The sequence below is a fragment of the Periophthalmus magnuspinnatus genome, chromosome 24 (assembly GCF_009829125.3).
Source record: "Periophthalmus magnuspinnatus isolate fPerMag1 chromosome 24, fPerMag1.2.pri, whole genome shotgun sequence".
Lineage (NCBI taxonomy): Eukaryota > Metazoa > Chordata > Actinopteri > Gobiiformes > Gobiidae > Periophthalmus > Periophthalmus magnuspinnatus.
In genome coordinates this window covers 4,890,443-4,900,128 of record NC_047149.1, presented here as the reverse complement: position 1 = coordinate 4,900,128, position 9,686 = coordinate 4,890,443, and positions in this window count along the sequence as shown.

Here is a 9,686-nt window from a genome sequence, read left to right as displayed (position 1 = left end):
TTCTTTTACATCTTGCAGATTTCGTTTATAAATATTTTAAATTAACGAAATATTCTAATGTTTTGGCAAATGCGTAAGTTTACCACGTGCCTGATAAGTATAGCCCAATACTTACCCCAAAAGCCAACGCCATTCTTCATGATTCTTCAGAAAGACAAGATAAAAAGCGAGTCTAAAATCACGCGATATCTTCTGGAACACATCTACTTCTGTTGTACCTTAAACTTGTACGTTTTCACGTTTTAAAAACAGATTAAACACCACATGATACTGTCATTTAACAGGGAGAGCTTGCTTTAAGTTTTACCAAGGAAAAAACAACCAGCCATAATGACATCGGTGCGCTTTTTACGCGTAATTTTAAAGACCTGACCATCGCTTCACGCGGACACCATCCCCCATAGGAGTAAACAAGACCAAATAACTCAATGGCAATATCAGTGACGTCACAGAGGGGGGAGGTTATTGGGGAATGCGCCTGAAAGGCCCGGTGCGTCTTAAAACTACTCACAATGGGAAAAAATTCATCTACTTTTCTGTTGGTTCCGGGTTTTTAGTTTTGTTTACATTTCTCCTTGTTCACGCGAGGTAAGTTTGTTGTTTTATATTTGTGTTTGTATTATTTTAGCTTGAGCTAGAGATGGAATTTCCTGCACACCCCCACTGATAGGATTTCAATAGACTTTTGGTTCTGGTGCTACACGAGGATTTTGTTGACCAACTTTTACGCACAAATTCAAGAAAATAACGCTATAACGCATTTTACCTTTGCCATATGAGAAACGAACTGCCTAATTATAAATTCTGTTATATAGGTAAAATAAATAAATACATTGCAGATCAGCCTATATTAAGATTTTCCCCACATTAAAAGGCAACAAAAGCTTCTTTAAAAGATTTCATAGTCGTAAAGTTGGATATGTGCGTAAACTCGTGCGTAATTGCGCGTTGTATTAACTTGTTCCCATATTAAGACCGATTATAGTGACACAGTAATGGTAATAAAAATAATACATGCTAATTATAAGCATCTTTCTAACACCAAATGTCATTTTACAAAGCATAAACACAATACAAACTACATTAATACAATTATAAGAACATTAAACAGCGTATGCTAATCTAAAATGGTGAAAATAATTTTATTACTAACAACCCCCGCCAAATTAACAAATGGAGGCGAATAAAATATGTGTTTCTAAGCTTAAAATAAAAACAAAATAAAAACATTGAGACGTTTGAAAGCGTAGTTAAATGTTTATAGATCCGGGACTCACCTGTGGAGGAAGTGGACATGCTCTGTTGTCTAAATAAGGTCAGGCACCGGTTCGTTCGTGGTTCGTGTCCCTGCGTGGTCTGGTTTGGGTCCGTGGACAGTCCGGACTGCCTCTGGTGCTCCGGTGCTCTGGCTCTCGTTACATGTTACGGTAAACTTTGAAGCCGACTGGAATCGCGGAGGTTTTCCGTGGATGAATCATTGATGGCGGCGCGGTAAGGCGAGAGGCGCGGGCGCACATTTCCAAACGTGACGCTCCAGATTGACTGTACACTGAAATCTGCCCTCTGTCCCTGGAACCGGACTAGGCTAAAAAGCACAGCAGTGAGACTAGAATTTACTACAAACTACTACAAACGTACTACAAACGCGTTATTCCCATATTCAATCAAAACTATAGGCTCTATAGGCAAATATTGGCATAGGAAGTAGGTTATATGGATCATGTTTCTATTTCCAATACAATATACAGTCTGTGGTAAAACCTGGATGATTTTTAAGGATAGGGCTTAAAAATACTCTTCCAGTTACTCTAGTACTTTTCCTGGACCACTACTTTTACTTTACATTGGCGACTTTACCTGCCTCTGATAATACACAAAATAAGATAAAAAGAATAGACCCATGCTGTAAAGTCTGATGACGTCATGGTTTCAGATGGGGGTCAGGGGTCAGTGTGACTCTATGAGAGAATCAGTTTTTGGATGAAATATCCAAATTTATGATCCACAAATGTTGAACCTTATCATTATCTGTTAGGGATTGGCTCCACAAACTCATCATATTAAGTTTGCCCTTTAGTTGTTTCAGCTGCCAGTGATGTCTTTACAGGTGCATAATATTCACTGTCAAAGAATAATTCCAATTTAGTTCATTAAGTGACTTATGATCCTTCTGATATGGTACAGTGGTGGATGAAGTACTTGGTTTTGTTACTTAAGTAAAAGTGCAGATAGAGGTGAAAAAATACTCAAGTAAAAGTATCACATGAAAAAATCTACTTAAGTACATCTTCACTTCTACAACGTTTTGTCCAGTTGACAGATTTAACTGTGGTTTTTACTCTGAATCAGAACTGCACCACTGATCAATTACACAGATACTTCAGTAAAAGTATTTGAGTACCTGTTTAAAAATATACTTGTAAGAGTAAAACTAAAACTATTCCTACAAGTGTTGTTAATTTATTAAAACATTAAATGTAGTGTTATTTAAAAATGGTACATAGTTTGGTCAAGGGTAACAATACGAATCAATTTCTTAATTTTTTGTTCGCTCAAACCCAAAGCTTGAACTCAAAAACTTTAGTCAGAATGTTTCCACGAACATGGTAAAAGCAATCCCTCAAATCATATGAAAAGTACTTTTTACTTTTCATTCCAGTTTAAAAATGTAGTGTAGTAGAAAGTACAGATAATGATCTCAAATCTACTGAAGTAAAAGTAAAAAGTATCCACTGTAAAATGTACTTAAGTAAAGTACAGATTCCTAAAAGTTCTTCTTAAGTATTTTACTACTATTTATTTCCCATAGTAGTCAGTTGGTCAGGTGGATTATGTTTCTATAGCCAGTACAATGGATACTGGAGTTGCCCATATGTAGGCTATTACCATTTTATTTTTTAAATATTCCTGTTAGTACAGTATCTATAGGATGTTTGGCAAGCTTCTTTTTTTTGCCTTATATGGCAACAACCAAGTCTCCCAGCTAGTTTTATTGCCAAAAGAATCAAATGCTTTCACCACAGCCCAACATTACTAAGATGGATCTAGATCTATAGATCTAGCAGTAGCAGTGTGGAGACACCAGAGTACTAGAGGAATATATTTGCTCATATATAGCCCATAATGTGTCTTGGCTATTATAATTTTATTTTAAACAATCCCATTGCCATGTCCCAGTATTATCTACATTTAGCATGTGAAGATTTTGTCCTTCTCTGGCAATAGTGAAATCTTCCAGGCAGCTTTAATGACAAAAGAATCACATGTTTTCACCATAACAGGCCAATATTCTGCAACTCAAATTAACCAATTCATATACATTTTTTACATGGGAAAAGTGTAGAAATGGTCTAATCATGAAGGTTACTCAGAGATGGGTAGTGCTCACCTGCTTTTAGGCCTAATCATAAAAAGATAGTAGTATTGTACTTGTACTTGTTGCCATGTCCTAATACTTTCTTGTTCAGCCTTATCTGCCAACATCAAAATCTTCCAGGCAACTTTATTGGGAAAACAGAACAGAAGAATCGAGTATCCAACTGTTTTTAATTTTATAGCAGGACAAAAATGTATACCATTGTTCCTAATACTTTTTATAGAGGTGGTCTGATCATAAAGGTTCACAAATCACAATATCGAGTTCTGGGGAGTACTCAGTTACAAATTAAAGTAACTTTTAATACAACTACTTCTCAGTAGTTTTTAGACACCATACTTAAGTAACAGCAATAGTACTCTTACTCTTAGTACTCTTGAGTAAAAGTTGTGGTTGCTCTTTCCACTGTGAGTAAGTCTAAAAGTAACAAAAGCTTTATGTTGACAGCATGCTATACTTTGTATCCCTACTTGTGTAATATTATTTGTATTATTAAGTATAAATACTTTACTACAGTTACTGGCATAGAGGAGGGGCCTATTTAAGTCTGTGGGAGATTCACCTTTACTATTGCAGAATGTCAACACATTTCAAAGCTTTTGTGAAAGAATAATTACACTTTGTTCATCAGTTCTGATACAGAAGATGCTGAACGTGCCAGTTTTTGTTTCATGTGGAAAGGCCCAGTAATTACAGAGATATTAGTAATAGTATTATCCTCTGTAAGAGGTGGGGTTAGGAAACAGTGCAAAGATGAAAATTATGACATAACATATGTTAGTAACTAAATACAAGGACTGAAAATACATATTTAGAAACATATTTTGCATAAGTATATTCTCATATAGTGTCTCTTTCATTTGGTGGAATCAGATAGTTTCATGAAATCAAAGGAGTACATATTACTTGACAACCTTTTCTTTCTGTAATCATTCATAAATACATGCATAACAACCTAAACTGTTTTATTCTTATGTTGTGTATTAACACTATTATATAAATCAACTCACTGCAAAAGTATTCTAAGTATTTAAAATGCAGTCCTTGGATTGGGCCAGGTAACAATAAAGTTTTTAACTTTTTAATGCAGTATTCTGTAACTAAATGTACTTCATTTTCGAGGTATTTTTCCCAACACTGTTATCTATAAGCTTGAGTTGTACAGTGCTCTTTGCATGTGCCAGTGTGTGCCAAAAGTGTGCCACACTTCAGGCGTACAGAGAACATGCTAGGCTACATTTTGTTAGCCGGCTGATTTATAGACCTAACGTAATCACGCAGCGTACCCTTTTGTCCCTTTTAACTTCTGCTCATTACTACGTCCAAAGCGTTTATTTGAAGACAAAGAAGTACGCCTGGTTTGACGCTCGCCTTTAACGCACGGCGCGGCATCTCCTCTTTTCCGCCGGCCTCTTTCATAATCCGAATCGCGCTATGTGATTGGTCCCTCGTATTTTAAACAGGTGTGTGCTCGCGGCTCATTGGTCACACGGGACGTCCCTTGGCCAATCAGAGCGCAGGGCCGTCGCCATAGTTACACCCTGGCCACTGCTGCGTCAAGGCTCGATAGAATTTAAAAAAGGGGTTTTACGCGCAGGAATACTGATTATAATTGCTGTAAAGTTGCTCTTAGCGGTTTATTATAACGACACAGGCCTACATAAAGTTACAATGTGCTTCTTTATTGTGTGTTGCAGGTTTAGTCCATAAAGAATGCTAAACCAGGCCAAACCAGGACAAGCTGTGGCCTAATCATTTGTCATTGGACCTGATTCGAGTCTCCAGGGCGAGAGGAACTATTTATAGACAGAGGACGACGCCCCCTGCTGGTCCTGATGACGGGTAGGCCTAAATGACGCACCACACAGTTTGAAGCCTTTAGAAAACAAAAGGAAAGAGGAGAGAGAGGCAAAATGTAGACACGAGACTGTATCAGATGAATGGACAAGTGGGATGAATGTTTTTTGGGTTGGAGTTGCTTAAAAAAAGTGGGAATTCTCCAAAAATATTCTCAGTTAGGCCTGCTTTGATAATAGTGTGCTCTGATAGGCTATTAGCAGAAAGAGAAAAAAAATGAATGGTAGCACCATAATTAAGTTTTTTTTTTTTTTTTTTAATAGATAAAAATACTATTATTAATATTAGGCTGATTAACTTTTTGTTGAAGGTTATAGCTTATTACTGCCTAATATCAGTGGTAATCAATTTAGTAAAAGTACAGATACAAGAGCAAAACAAATACTCAAGTAAAAGCATCACATGGAAAAATGCACTTAAATAAAAGTCTTAAAATACCTCTTTAAAAATGTACTGAAAGAGTACAAAGTAAAAGTATTTCATGGAGATTTTGCGATCTAATAAAAAAAAAAAAAAAGTTCAATAGAAACAATTGAATGCTATTTTTTCCCATAGCTGTTTTTATTTGTGTATTTTTGTTTCTTCTGAACTCATTAAAATATTAGTTAGTTCAAAGGCATCACGAAAGCTAACCAGCAACGTCCTAACTAATATTCATAATATGGTTGTTTTAAGTCCAAAAAGCACTTTTAAAACACAAGATTCAGCGAATGTTTTAATAACTTAGCAGTTTATAAAGCTTCAGAAACAGATTTGAAACACAATTATAGTTCTTGTGGTCATTAATTACCACAGAGCTGATTATCCCCGAGGTTTCAAACTTTTATTACCTATTATTTTTTTTCAGAAAGTCTATGAGTAAAATGAATGATGAAATTTACCTCCAGGACCCAGGGGGGGGGGGGGTCACTTTTGATCTCCATAGCAACTATTCAAGCATTTAATTTATTTTTAGCTTATTTGCAAATCTGCAGATGACTCTTTGCCTTAACTTTAGAGAGAGGCTATTTCTGTACAGCATATGATTCATAATATTTCAATACAATATTCTCATTACATTTTTTTTTTTTTTTCACTTTGAAGCTTTGGGGAATCATATCGTTGGCCTGAAATAAATATCTTAATCATTTAAAAGCCTATACCCTGAAAACTTGCAGTAGTCACTAACCATATCAACTATTGTAATAGGCCTACACAGCATAACTCTTTAAGTTTTTCACTGCTTTTTTTAGCTTATACAATTACAATTGCTTATTAAATTGTCTTTTTTTCATACTGAACAAAACAAAAAAATAACAAAACATAAACAGTGTGGAGGAACATTATAGAAATCAACATAGAAACATTTAGAGAGTCAGGTTAAACTGTCTAAATGTCTAAACAAAAGTCTATTATTCCATAGCCTACAATCTCCACCAATAAGTTAATCACATTTTGCTTTTTTCCTGTTGTCATATTAATTTAATCCTTCTATAATCCCCCTCTCTCCCTCCTGCAGTGATGGTCGTGACTGATGATGCCCCCTCTCGGTGCTCGCCCAGCGGACACAGGACACACGGGGCGGCCCTGGGCTCTGGTTCTCTGGTCTCTGACACAGAACATGGATGGTGAATAATCCACGTGGGGCCCTCCTCGTGTGAGAGACCCCCACCCCCGGGACCACCCATGGGACCACCCGAGCTCTGGCCCCTCCCTCCTCCCTCTGCTGCTGCACGTGCTCACGCCGGGTGCACAGAGACACCTGGTGGATGAAGTTGGGATTGCGCGAGTTCTGTTTGGATGAAATTAATGCAGTTATACCTGATTATTTGTAAAGGTGGGTATTATTACAACATATTTAGACTAGCAACTTTGGTATACATTATAATTAAATACATTGCTTTCCCTATTTAAAGGTCTCATATTTTTTATTTTAAATCCCATAAAGATGACCTAGGCCGTCTTTATCCCCAGATGTTCAAATCAAATATGGCTCTTACTGATATCATTTGTGTTGCCAGTTTCAATGTTGAAGTCCAGTTGGTTTGAACACAAAGGACTCTCTCTGATCTGACTCGTCACTACCTAAGCCCCAGTGTTGTAGAAGGAATTGTAGTAGAACAAGAATTGAAGAGAAAAGGCATGACAAAGGAGTTCTAACGCAGGAGAAGTTTTTTTATATCAGTACAGGACCCAGCGCCCGGAGACATGAACCTCAAGACATGATCCTGTAAAGTATAGTCCAGTCTAGTACAGTCCCATCTGCCTATGCTTCTGTTGTAGGGAGTATTATACTTCTGATGACGCACTAAGTGGCAGACTGCATACACACAGCTCCTTTAAGTCCTTTCATAATTATTAGGGTCTATTCATTGTTCAAATAAATGTTAAAAGCTGACTCCCTGGCCATCCTTTCCATGATGACTGTTCAGGCTGTGTCCACCTCATCCTTACACAGAGGGCCTGTGTGTACTCCACCTAAAGCCCAAAGTAGCAGTTATACTTTATGTTCACATCAGTACACAAAGAACTCCATGGCACGGCACTGTTTAAAAAGTTTATTGTGATAGTGTCCTGTTCCCTTTAAAAACAGCACAAAAGTCAGAGGTAGACATCATTAATCACTCACACACTGCATTCAACCATTTTTTTTCCTTTTTTTCAAATGTAATTCTTTTATCAATACTGTTCTATCACCAGTATTTCATTAACACAGTATGATACTCCATATTAAAATGTGCAATATGCAACTTTGCTGATGGAGGGTCTAAAATACGCTTTTGTCCATGGAGATGTTATTACTTTGCTGGGAATGTTCCACAGTACGGCATAGGGCTGTCAAATATATAGAAAATCAGATACTAGTCGATACTAAAGCTAGTATCGAAACGAGATATGAGCAGGTATTGATACTAAAAAGTCACATTGACAGAAATGCACCTTTCCTGAACAGTTTTAGAATGATCTTGAGCTGTATCAGTGTGAAGAGTGTTTTTTATTATCATCGATGTATCAGAATCAGTATTGAGTATCGAGTCTATTCCTTAGTATTGAAATTGACTTGGAAATTTTGTTATCAATACTAGTATGACATTTATCTTCTCTAGCTCCATGGCCAAAGTTACAGGCAGATCTGTGGAGAGGCCATCCTACTCACAGTAAAAATGTTTCTCAAGTTTCTTTTGTGTTTTTTTTTTTTTTTAGCCCCAAACACCCCTGTAATTGAATAAAGTTTAATCCCAAACTGTGGGACATTTTAAACAAAGCAAAAAATCTCCATGGAAACAAGCAGGTGACAGACCCTTGGCAGAAAAGTTAAATAGTGCAGTTTTAATGTGGGTCTGATAAATAAATACTACAGAAACAATGTTATGGCTGTACTGTATTAGTGACTTGGCTAACCTCAAGTAGTAGCATGTAACGGTCTGTGCTAGCTTAGCAGTAACACATGGATGACATTTTAATTTCAAAATAGCATTTGTGTTTATACAAGTGCATGTTAATACATTTGATTGTGTTTTTTTTTTTTTTTTGTTTCAATTAAAAGTAAAACAAATCTGTACATATAGAGTAAATTATCTTAAAAGTATCATGTTATAATGTGTTTCCTCCTCAAAAACAGACCTGGAGTTGTGTTTTGTTTCATTCACACATCTTTGAGGAACACTTTATAATTAGTCTGTCTTCAATCTCCAAAGCTCATCATTTAGTAGGAGTTTTCAAGTTAGCATGTACCTTTACCTTTTACGTAAAAACACAGAGGAGCACTTCCTGTATTACCACATGACATCACAAGGTGGAACAGAGCTTTTCCAGTTTGAGAAAAGACCTCAGCCTAAATATGCAGGGTTTTTGTGTTAAACATGTGTAAATGAAAAAAAAAAACACAACTCCAGGTCTGTTTGTGATGAGGAAACAACACGGGCCCTTTAAGCAACATTTTTGTGAGATAATTTGAGATCATAATTAATTTGAATAATTACTGATAGTTATTGAAACCATATTTAACTGAACTAAAAAAAAAATAAAAATCATAATGTATTGACTGCACCTGTAGACTGCTGTAAATGAATTATTAAGTGCTGTCGGTGTCAACAAGGCTAAAAACAGATTAATGAAATGAATTCTTACACATCAGTACAAAAGATCCTTTTGTTTTGAACTGTATTAAATATGACTTCTTGAACTCTGCATACACTGAAATACACATGGCAGCCATGTTATTAGGTACAGCGGTTTGTCGAGGGAGCATCAGAGAGCAGGGTTTACTCTCACTACACATTTTAAAGTCTTGTAAAAGATATTGCTTCTAGCTACTAGTATACTGAAGGTGAATTACACACCTTGAAGATATGAAGTAAGTCTGTCTCATTACTTAGATTGCATTCACTGTTCTTTTAACATGTCATTATTTCAGATGGAGAGCCAATAAAAACCTAAACAGCCAAACTGAAAAGCCACATCCAATAATGTT